Below are 12,500 nucleotides of genomic sequence, written 5' to 3'. Positions count from 1 at the left end.
CTGTTTTTAATCCGATGGCCATGATTTACTCCATGTATCTATAAAAAGGGGAGCTCTCCCCCCTAATTTGATATCTCTGAATCTATTTTTGGACTCCATTTTCTGTAATTCTCTCTCCATCTTATATTTTCTACGTATTTTAATAAATTCTCATTTTGCCCTTAGTTCAATTATGAGTAGCTAATTTTCTTTCAAGCTTGGGTTGAAGGTGAAGTCTCAACATGTGTCATGGGCTTAATTCGGTAAATTTATTTTCTCTTCTCCTCTAGTTTTTGTGGATGTTTTGACTTCTCGTCGACAAATAATAATAATCTTGTCTAGATACTGTCTTGGTTACACCGGCTCTCTAGTATAAGGTTATTATTATTTGGCACGATAAGCCCTTAGCACCATATTGATTAGATTGTGGTTCATGAAGTGTGGATTCCCCCCTCATGATTTAATTGGTATTAATAAGGAATATTTAGCCCATGGTGCATGTTGATACGGATCCAGATACCCAAGTACGTCATTTCAATAGAATTCTCTTCAATTTATTCTCGCCATTTCAATTCCAATTTTAGAATTTATTCTTGCCATTTTAATTTAAGTTTTAGCATATTCCAAATCATTTCCACCACAAATCCAATCACCCATTTACAAAATTAATTCTACACACAATTAAAATCCACCTCCTCGTGGGATCGACACTCGTCACAATTGATCTATACAACAATAGATTCGTGCTCTTGCGATTACATTAAAATTTGCACAACAAGTTTTTAGCGCCGTTGCCGGGGAGGTAAGTAATTTTAATTCATAAAATTAATTTTTGTGAATATTTTCCATTTAATTGTTCTCTTGTTTTTTTTTCTTTAAAAAAAAAGTGAATCTACATTTAAAGGTTAGAATTTCTTTTCTTTTTTTCTCTTCTTTAAAATTCTATAATTTAATTTTCAATTTATTTTTCTTTGTAATTTTTGTTTATCTTATTAATTTAATTTTTAGTTAATTTATTTCAAGTATTTTTTTAGTGTATTTTTATAGTAAGGTTGTAACAGCGTAATATTTTTATTTTATTTGTTTTGCATGCATGGTCGAAGGTCATTATTACCTAATCTTGAACCTATAGACCTTGAACTTGAGAAAACACTTCGCACAGACAAACAAGTAAAAAATAAAATGGATTTGCAACCACAGGAGAGTCCATTTAAGGATTATTTCAGTCCTTTAGCAAATTTGAGCACATCATGTATAAGATACCCAAATGTAGCTGCTAGGAGCTTTGAATTAAAACCTAGTGTGCTAAATTGTCTCCCCACATTTTATGGCCTAGAAAATGAGGACCCATATAATCATCTGAATGATTTTCATGCCATTTGTCAAACTTTTAAATATGAAAATTTTTCAGACGATGATGTTAAACTCAGATTATTCCCATTTTCTTTAAAGGATAGAGCTCGTTCATGGCTTAATACATTGCCTGCCAATAGCATTTCATCATGGGAACAAATGGTAACTAAATTTTTGAATAAATATTTCCCAGTGCATAAAACCAATGCTAGTCGCAGGGAAATCTCGGAGTTTACCCAGAAAGAGGACGAGCAATTTTTCGAAACATGAGAGCGATTCAATGGGCTACTCTTGAAGTGTCCACATCATGGGTATGAGAAATGGCACCAATGTCAATGCTTTTTGGAGGGATTACTACCGAATGTGCAAGAATGGCTAATGGCAACAAGTGGAGGAGAGCTAATGTCAAAAAGTGCATTAGAGATTTGGGAATTCTTCCAGCGACAAGTGGATAATTCCCAACAACGGAGTCGATCACTCAGGAATACTAGAAGAATTAAAGGAGTGAATGAGGTTCACATTGGAGAGTCAACTTCAGGAATCAAAGAAGTCAAGGAGATGGTTGAAGGTCTTGCTCGACAAATAGCATCGTTATCGACTGCTAAATTAACATAACCACATGACTATGACTCATACTCAGATCAAGCCAATGCCATAGGTGTAATGAGAAAACCATCGAATTACTACCCATACTTCAACACATATAACCCTGGATGGAGAGACCACCCCAATTTTTCATGGTCTCAAGGATTCCAACAGAATGGACCAGCAGCTCCAGCTCCACCAATTCCTCAAATTCCTCAAGCCTCTCAGCCACCATTCAGACCACAATCAGAACCAGAACCACTCTCAACCTAGACCATGGGAGGATGCATTCCAGAATTTCAGGAATGTTACTCACTCCACGATTGAGCAACAGAACCGCACCATTGATGGACTACGAAATGAATTGAGAGCGGGCTTCAACTCACAAGCCCAATCAGTTTCAAGCCTCGAGAAGATGGTGGGATAACTTGCTTCTACAGTTCAGACCTTGACAATGAGTGTTGAGAAAGGCAAGTTTCCAAGTCAACCAGTGCCTAATCCTAAAGGAGTGCATGAAGCAAGTACCAGTTCACCACAGCAACATGGAGAGGTCAAAGCAGTAATGACCTTGCGAAAAGGAAAGGAAGTCGACAACAAAGTGGAGATGCCGGTGACAAAAGAAAATCAAATTGTACCTGTGAATGTTGAGGACTCACCATCCGAAGAGAAAGAAGAAACCAACCCACGAGAATATGTTCCTAAAGCTCAATTTCCTCAAAGGTTAGCTAAAGGAAAGAAGGAAAAATCCACAGGTGAGATTCTCGAAATCTTCAAACAGGTAAGTGTTAACATCCCTTTGCTTGATGCTATAAAGCAAGTTCCATCTTATGCCAAGTTTTTTAAAGACCTGTGTACTAAAAAGAGAAATATTCATGTTCAAAAGAAGGCATTTTTAACAGAAAACGCTAGTTCTATACTCCAACACAAAATTCCTCTGAAATGTAAAGACCCAGGCTCCCCCATTATCTCATGTAGTATAGGGAACCACACAATTGAGAATGCTTTGTTGGATTTAGGAGCTAGTGTAAATCTTTTGCCTTACTCAGTATTTTTTAAACTTGGACTTGGAGAATTACACCCAACTCCAGTGGTGTTACAGCTTGCAGTTCGGTCCACGAAAATACCTCGTGGTATTGTGAAGGACGTGCTTATCTAGGTAGACAAGTTTTATTTTCTTGTTGATTTCATTGTAATTGACACTCAACCAATACAGGATTTGAGGAAGCACATCCCCATTATTCTAGGCCGACCTTTCTTGGCAACTGCGGATGCTCACATTCAATGCGGACCAGAAATATGCAGTTTTCCTTCGGCAGCATGACTATGGAGCTGAACATCTTCAACATTGCCAAACAACCTCATAATGCAGATGATGGAATTGTTGATGTGGATTTAATTGAAGCATTAGTTGATGATACTTTTATTTCAAACCTTAGTGATGATTCTTTACAAATATGTTTAACTGACTTTGGTTTGGATTTTGATATTGACAGATCAGTCGATGAGGTCAACGCCCTGCTTGACTTAGCACCATCCATGGACACTAATAAATGGAAGTCAAGAGTTGAACAACTAGCACCATCAGAGAAGAAACTCATCCCATCATCAGAATCACCACCAAAACTCGAGCTCAAACCATTGCCCAACACTTTGGAATATGCATTTTTGGGAGAAGAAAGTACTCTACCGGTAATCATCTCATCATCCCTAAATGATAAATAAAAAGGTAAGTTGTTGGATGTTTTAAAAGAGCACAAAGGAGCATTAGGATGGACCATAGCGGACATAAAAGGTATAAACCCAGTAGACTGCATGCATTACATTCACCTTGATGAAAATGCTAAATCTATTAGGGAAATGCAACGTCGGTTAAATCCTAATATGAAAGAAGTTGTTAGAACAGAAGTCCTTAAGCTATTAGACGCAGGTATCATTTACCCAATTTCTGATAGTTCATGGGTCAGTCCTGTACAAGTTGTCCCCAAAAAGTCAGGAGTCAGTAGTAGTTACGAATGCTGATAATGAATTGATACCCACTAGAGTGACTACAGGATGGTGTGTATGCATTGATTATAGAAAGTTGAATTCTGTCACACGTAAAGACCATTTTCCTTTACCATTTATCGATTAAATGCTTGATAGATTGGCAGGCCATGAATTTTATTGCTTTCTAGATGGCTACTCAGGATATAATCAGATTCCCATAGCACCAAAAGATCAAGAGAAAACTACTTTCACTTGCCCTTTTGGCACATTTGCATATAGGAGAATGCCATTTGGATTATGTAATGCACCTGCTACATTTCAACGATGCATGTTGAGCATTTTTTCTGATATGGTTGAACGATTCCTTGAAGTCTTTATGGATGATTTTTCTGTCTTTGGTGACTCGTTTGATCAATGTTTACATCATCTAACACTAGTTCTGCAGAGATGTATCGAGAAGAACTTGGTCTTAAATTGGGAGAAATGTCATTTTATGGTAAAATAAGGTATTGTTCTCGGTCACATCATTTCGAGCAAAGGTATTGAGGTTGACAAAGCCAAGGTGGATCTCATTTCTAATCTTCCTCCACCCAAAACAGTCAGAGAAGTAAGATCTTTCTTTGGGCATGCTGGTTTCTATAGACGTTTCATTAAAGATTTTAGCAAAGTTTCTAGACCCTTATGCAATTTACTTGCTAAGAATGTACCTTTTGTCTTTGATGATTCATGTCTTGTGGCATTTGAAAAGTTAAAGCAGTTGTTGACATCATCACCCATCATTCAGCCTCTAAATTGGAGCTTACCATTTGAGCTTATGTGTGATGCATCTGATTATGCAGTAGGAGCAGTATTAGGACAAAGAGTTGATCGAATTCCCCACGTTATTTACTATGCTAGTATGACATTGAATGATGCATAGTTGAACTATTCAACTACTGAAAAAGAAATGCTAGCACTAGTGTTTGCATTAGAGAAATTTCGATCTTATCTCATTGGTTGTAAAATAATCATGTTCACAGATCATGCCGCTCTTAAATATCTTCTCACAAAGAAAGATGCAAAAGCTAGACTAATTCGTTGGGTGTTACTTTTGCAGGAATTTGACTTGGAATCAACGATAAGAAAGGGACAGAAAATATTGTGGCAGATCATCTCTCTCGTCTCCATTTTGACACAATTACAGAGCCATTAATATTGAATGAGTCATTTCTAGATGAACAATTAATGAGTGTGGAAGTATTACCTTGGTATGCTGATATAGTTAATTATCTTGTTACAGGTAAACTTCCAGAGCATTGGACCAAGCAAGATAAGGCTAAATTCTTTGCAGAGATAAAGAATTTCTTTTAGGATGACCCGTATTTGTTCAAGTATTGTGCAGACCAAATTGTTAGACGATGTGTCCCAGAAAATGAAATTCAGAATATTCTTTCATTCTGCCATGAACAAGCTTGTGGAGGCCATTTCAGTGCTAAGAAAACAGCAACTAAAGTTTTACAATGTGGTTTCTATTGGCCAACTATATTTCGAGACGCTTACACTTTCTGTTCTTCATGTGATAGGTGTCAACGAATGGGGAGCATTACACGAAGGAACATGATGCCACTAAATCCAATTTTAGTGGTTGAGATTTTTTATGTATGGGGTATCGACTTCATGGGACCCTTTCCCCATTCTTTTGGCCATCAATACATATTGGTTGCTGTTGACTACGTATCAAAATGGGTAGAAGCAATTCCATGTAGAACCAATGATCACAAGGTGGTGATAGGATTTTTGAAAAGCAACATTGTTTCACGCTTTGGATTCCCTCGAGCGATAATCAGTGATGGTGGTGCCCACTTTTGTAACAAAGCATTCAAAACTCTTTTGACAAAATATTCAATCACACACAAAGTGGCGACCCCGTATCATCCGCAAACCAGTGGCCAAGTTGAGATCTTCAATCGAGAAATAAAGCACATATTAGAAAAGACGGTGAGGCCGGACAGAAAAGATTGGTCATTAAGACTTGATGATGCATTATGGGCATATAGAACGGCCTTCAAGACCCCGATTGGGATGCACCCTACATGCTAGTGTATGGAAAAGCTTGCCACCTACCTGTGGAACTCGAGCATCGTGCATATTGGGCTATCAAGAAATTCAACTTTGACATGCAGCAAGCCAGCTCAGAAAGAAGATTACAGCTGGGAGAACTTGAAGAAATTCGCAATGACGCATACGAAAATGCCAAGATTTACAAGCAACGGATGAAAGTCTTCCATGACAAGCAAATTATGAGAAAATCGTTCACTTCAGGTCAGAAAGTGCTTTTATTCAATTCTCGCTTGCACCTATTCCCAGGTAAGTTACGCTCTCGATGGTCTGGTCTCTTTATTGTTCATACTGTTTTTCCACATGGGACAATTGAAATTAAGGACCCAAAGAACGGTGTCACATTTAAAGTTAATGGTCAAAGATTAAAGCCATATCTAGAGTACCAACTACATGGAGAAGACACCGAAATAAATTTGAGTGACCCACCAGATTTGAATTGATTTTTTTTTTCTTTTCGTTGATCTGATTTTTTTTCTTTCTTTATATTATTCTTCTGCTAATTGAAATTATTTTTGCGTTAGTGTGTTTATTTAACTATTAAGTTTTCTTTTATCATTTTTAATCATGAGTACCTTACTTAGACCATTTCTCCTGAATATTCTTAAACCACTTCAACGTGTCAAAACTCATCTCAAAAGGCTGATTCAATTTTGTAAAACACATCGCATTTGGGCTCTACAACCACCAGAGTTAGTAGCCTATGTTGAGGGTTTAGAACGCCAACTCAGAGACATTGAGAGAAGTGTTTACGACATCCAGTTGGAGCTTGAGGTAAATTCAATAAGAGGACGATTTTAATTTTCTTTGTGTGTTTTAATTTGTTTTTCTGTTTGTGTGCTTTACTTTGTTACCCTGGTGAAGTGGCGGATAACGGTACTCCGTGACAATCAAGTCGGTTACTTCAGTTTCCCATAATAACTGATATTCTGAGGCGAAGGTATGGACATAAACGAGATTCTAGCGAAGCTTCACAAGCGATTCCCTTCATTTCCTCAGAATGCCCTCCTTACGATCTATAAAGCTCGGTCCGAACGTATGCGATTACTCATGAGGAATAACATACCTGCTGACATCCGTTGGTTAATTGAGGCTAAAGTACGATCGACAGGTGAGTTACCTCCAAAATTTATTGCATACATGCCTGGTTGTGGTAAAGGAAATTATGCAAGAAAACGACGAGCTCGAAGAATTTCTGTTGCTTGTCATAAGTGTGCAAGAATGAGTTGCAATAAAAACCTATGTTCTTTAGGAATGGTGTCTGATAATAGGGAAGATAAGATTCAATTCATTAGGGATGGCTTGAATAAGGAGTCATTGGATGATATCCTTCTGTCTCTTGAAACGCATCCCAGTGGATATGTGCAAGGAGCGATTCTCCAGTTATGACCATTATTCCAGAAAGAGCATGCACGATATAGTCTCGGGAATCTGACTATAAACGACCCTGTTTGCCAGTTTATAAGAAAACTGGATAGGAAGCCTATCCTCGGCCCATAGAGGGCGTTCAAGCCGTTTCTGGACGTAAAACTAGAGGAAGATGTGAGCCACAGTCGCAACTACCTGTAAATATCTTTTCACTTTATTGTTTTTTTTATTTCACTATTGTTTTATTGTGTGTATTATTGTCTTTAATAATTTTATTACTGTTTGCTTTTTCCTTTTTACTATTTCCTTTTTGACTCGCGAGCCACGTGCTTTATGCGTTATTTGACACTAACATGTTACCTCATACACAACTGTGACCCACTGTCACCAAGACTCTTAAATGTGATTTTTTTTTTGTCAAGCACTCACAAATTATTTTTTGAGAAGTATCCCAATGGCAGCTACTCCAAATAGACAATTCAAGAATATTTGTGTGCTTTCTGGATTTACTTATGGCAAACATAAAGAGTTCATTGAGGCAACTACCTGTAAATATCCTTTCACTTTATTATTTTTTTTATTTCACTATTGTTTTATTGTGTGTATTATTGTCTTTAATAATTTTATTACTGTTTGCTTTTTCCTTTTTACTATTTCCTTTTTGACTCGCGAGCCACGTGCTTTATGCGTTATTTGACACTGACATGTTACCTCATACACAACTGTGACCCACTGTCACCAAGACTCTTAAATGTGATTTTTTTTTTGTCAAGCACTCACAAATTATTTTTTGAGAAGTATCCCAATGGCAGCTACTCCAAATAGACAATTCAAGAACATTTGTGTGCTTTCTGGATTTACTTATGGCAAACATAAAGAGTTCATTGAGGCAGCCATAGATCTTGGTCGAAGCATAGCAGCAAGAAAATTACATTTGGTGTATGGAGGAGGTAACCGAGGGTTATAAAAAATGGTCTCAGAAGCAGCTTTTATCAGAGGAAGTCAAGTGTTAGGCATCATCCCAAGAGTCCTAAAACCATTGGGCAGTTCGTCTGACTCATCAACTGGAGAAGAGTTAGTCGTCTCAGGTATGCAAGAAAGAATAACTGAAATGCTTAATCATTCTGATGCTTTTATTTTCCTTCCAGGAGATCTTGCAACACTAGAGGCACTTATCACGCTAGCATCTTGGGCCCATCTGCACATCCACCAAAAACCCATCGGTTTGTTAAATGTCAATAACTTTTATGATGACTTTATCGCATTTCTTAACCATGCAATAAAAAACTATTTCATTCCTTCTAATGTGAAAAAACTTTTTATTTGTGCTCACACTGCTAATGAGCTACTTGATCTATTACAAGCTTATAAACCGGAGCCAGACCCCTGGACCTTTGTGTTGGAGCGCCCAAATAATGATGGTAACAGTAGCCGCAGTAAGAAGTACAAATTAGATTTAATTCTCCGCTTGTAAATATTTTTTTCTGTGTTGCACCACCCAGGTGATGTCTTCTAAACTCTACTTCTTTCCTTTCAAACATTGAGGACAATGTTTCGTTTTGGTTGGGGGGAGGAAATAGTCGACAATTGTGAAATTTTGGTTAAGTTTTTACTAATTTTTTGTTGTAGAAACTAACTGTTGCTAACTTTTTGTGTTGAATATGGCTGAATATGGAGGGTAGTGACTCTAGAAACGCATCTTCATTGTTTAAAAAAAATTAAAAAAAAAATTAATTAAAAAATTTTAAAAAAAAATTTCTTTTTCTTTATTAAGTTTTGATGTTCATTTTTCTTCTTCTTTTTAATTTCTCCTCTATAAATATACATTTTCCAACTTTTGAGTCGAAGATGGCTGAATATGGAGTGTAGTTCCTCTAGAAACGCATCTTCTTTTAAAAAAAACCATTTTCATTTTCTATCATTTTATGTGTAACTTTTCTAATTAGTTTTTATGCATTATTTTCACATTTCTGCATGCATATTTTCCTTTCATGCTTAGAATAGGTTGGGGGGTAGAATGTTGTTTGAAAAAAAAAAATTTGTGTGATTTGTTTTAACATTGGATGACATGATTAATTTCAAATTTTAGTATTTGTATTATCTTTGGTCTTAAGTGATGTTACGTTATGTTTACTACTCTACATGTTGATGTCGGAGACAAATGTGAGTTGCTTGAAGGAATGAACATGTCATAATAAGTACCAAGTGAGTTTTTGAACCTATTATTTTTCTTGGAGAATAACCCTTTTGCCCACTCTTTATACAGCTTAGCAGTTTATTATTTTACACATGATCTCTAAATTGCTTTTGAGTTAACCCTTAAAAAAATTGTAAAATAAAAAAAATAAGAAAAAAATGTGTGTTGTTACATTGGGAGGCCCATCTAACTAGTAGATATGGATGATTATTTAGAGCCCTAAAAGACAATGAAAATGCCATCTTTGATCCGTTTGAGCCTTTCTAGCCATCCCTTTTATTAAATATCCATAGTTAACCCTTTTGAGCCTTTTTTTTTTTAAAAAAAACCCTTTTCTTTGTCAACTTATCATCTTGACCCACTCCGATTTGGAGTATTACCCGATGTCTTATAAGTTCCATCACCTATTTATGTTTGAGAAAAATGTAAATAATTATTTTGTTCAGTGAAGTTATGCCCAAAAAAAAAAGAGAAAAAAAAACAAAAGTTGTTGTTTCAAAAGAATAAAAATAAAAATAATAGGTGAAATCCACCTTGCAACTTCAAAAAAAAAAAAAAAAATTCTCTGCATTTTTCTCAAACATACACTTTGTTTTCCTTATTTCCCTTCTTTGTTAGCCATGTCCCTAGCCTATGTTACGTCCTAATAAAAGTCCTTCTTGATTTTAGGGAACTATAGTTTGAAGTAGAAGCTAGTTATATGGGCTAAAAAGATGTAGTGATGCATAATAATAATAAAAAAAGATAAATAAAGTGGGTTGACTAGCATTTTTGTTTGACTTGAGATCGTATTATTTCTAAGCTGAGGGCATATTTATTTCATCTTGGTGAGAACATGTGATATCACTTCTTTATTATTTTCTCTCTTAATTACCATTCATTGGAGTGACTATTTTTAGTGGGTTTAATTTATTTGTGAGAGTGTCACTACTTCCAGTGAGATTTTGGGGTTTGACATGTCATTCTTGAAAGTAGATATAACAAAGTCTACTGGGCTAATTCATGTGGATGGTTGATGTGAGTGTGATGTTGCTTTAGACTGGAGATAATGCTTATACTTTTATTTGATTGCTATCATTAATCTGATTGAATAAACACGAGTGTTTCTAAATTTAAAAAAAAAAATCATTTTGAATTTGAATTTTATTTTCGCTTCATTTGCTAGGGACTAGCAATAAGCTGGTTGGGGGGTGTGTTGAGTGTTAGAAAATGCATATTTATAAAGGAGAAAACCGTCATTTTACATTTCAAGTCTTACTAACACATTTACTTTTATGAATTTAACCTTCTTTTGATTTAATTTCGTTTGTTTTATTTTAATTAAGTATTTTATGTATTTTAGGGGCATCATAGTCATTTCACAATAAATGAGAGATCAGATGGCAAAACAGACATCACTTTTGAACTCAGGATGGTCGAAAACCGTAGGAGGAGCATAAAATGAAAAATGCACTGTTCACATGTATGGTACTATTCACGTGTACGGTACTGTATACGTTACTGTTCACGACACTGTTCATATAGACGGACGATGATGTGGCATTGACCGATGAGGTGTCACGATCCTGTTGGGCTAAAATTCTTATGTACTGTTGATGGTGACGTGGCAGCATATCAGTGGACGAAAAATCTCACGTACGGTGCATGCATCACACAGGATTATTTTCAACCAATCCGCATTACTGTTCATCCGGGTCAAACCGTATTACTGTTCATCCGCGTGGTCAAACCGCGTACTGTTGACTGATGATGTGGCGCAATTCTGAGCGTTCAAACTGTTTTTAATCCAATGGCCATGATTTACTCCATGTATCTATAAAAATGGGGCCTCTCCCCCCTAATTTGATATCTCTGAATCCATTTTTGGACTCCATTTTCTGTAATTCCCTCTCCATCTTGTATTTTCTACGTATTTTAATAAATTCTCATTTTGCCCTTAGTTCAATTATGAGTAGCTAATTTTCTTTTAAGCTTGGGTTGAAGGTGAAGTCTCAACATGTGTCATGGGCTTAATTTGGTAAATTTATTTTCTCTTCCCCTCTAGTTTTTGTGGATGTTTTGACTTCTCGTCGACAAATAATAATAATCTTGTCTAGATACCGCCTTGGTTACACCGGCTCTCTAGTATAAGGTTATTATTATTTGACACGATAAGCCCTTAGCACCATATTGGTTAGAGTGTGGTTCATGAGGTGTGGATTCCCCCCTCATGATTTAATTGGTATTAATAAGGAATATTTAGCCCATGGTGCATGTTGATACAGATCCAGATACCCAAGTACGTCATTTCAATAGAATTCTCTTCAATTTATTCTCGCTATTTCAATTCCAATTTTAGAATTTATTCTTGCCATTTTAATTTAAGTTTTAGCATATTCCAAATCATTTCCACCACAAATCCAATCACCCATTTACAAAATTAATTCTACACACAATTAAAATTCACCTCCTCGTGGGATCGACACTCGTCACAATTGATCTATACAACAATAGATTCGTGCGCTTGCGAGTACATTAAAATTTGCACAACAAGTTTTTGGCGCCGTTGCCGGGGAGGTAAGTAATTTTAATTCATAGAATTAATTTTTGTGAATATTTTCCATTTAATTGTTCTCTTGTTTTTTTTTCTTTAAAAAAAAAAGTGAATCTACATTTAAAGGTTAGTATTTCTTTTCTTTTTTTCTCTTCTTTAAAATTCTGTAATTTAATTTTCAATTTATTGTTCTTTGTAATTTTTGTTTATCTTATTAATTTAATTTTTAGTTAATTTATTTCAAGTATTTTTTTAGTGTATTTTTATAGTAAGGTTGTAACAGCGTAATAAGGTTAGTATCGTAATTTCCCCCTCTTCTTTATTTTTATTTGTTTTGTTCCCATTTTTATTTTTATTTTATTTGTTTTGCATGCATGGTCGAAGGTCATTATTACCTAATCT

At 35.7% G+C, this 12,500-nt stretch overlaps 1 non-coding gene across 1 annotated transcript; it reads right to left on the bottom strand.

The window, feature by feature from the left end:
* Positions 1–1,542: 1,542 nt before the first annotated feature.
* LOC127903842 (small nucleolar RNA R71) lies at positions 1,543–1,646 on the bottom strand. Its single transcript, XR_008056718.1, has one exon. It is a non-coding gene; the product is annotated as a small nucleolar RNA R71 (small nucleolar RNA).
* Between the last annotated feature and the right edge of the window lie 10,854 nt (positions 1,647–12,500).

The sequence above is a fragment of the Citrus sinensis genome, chromosome 1 (assembly GCF_022201045.2).
Source record: "Citrus sinensis cultivar Valencia sweet orange chromosome 1, DVS_A1.0, whole genome shotgun sequence".
NCBI lineage: Eukaryota > Viridiplantae > Streptophyta > Magnoliopsida > Sapindales > Rutaceae > Citrus > Citrus sinensis.
This window is presented reverse-complemented; position numbering and strand designations above follow the sequence as displayed.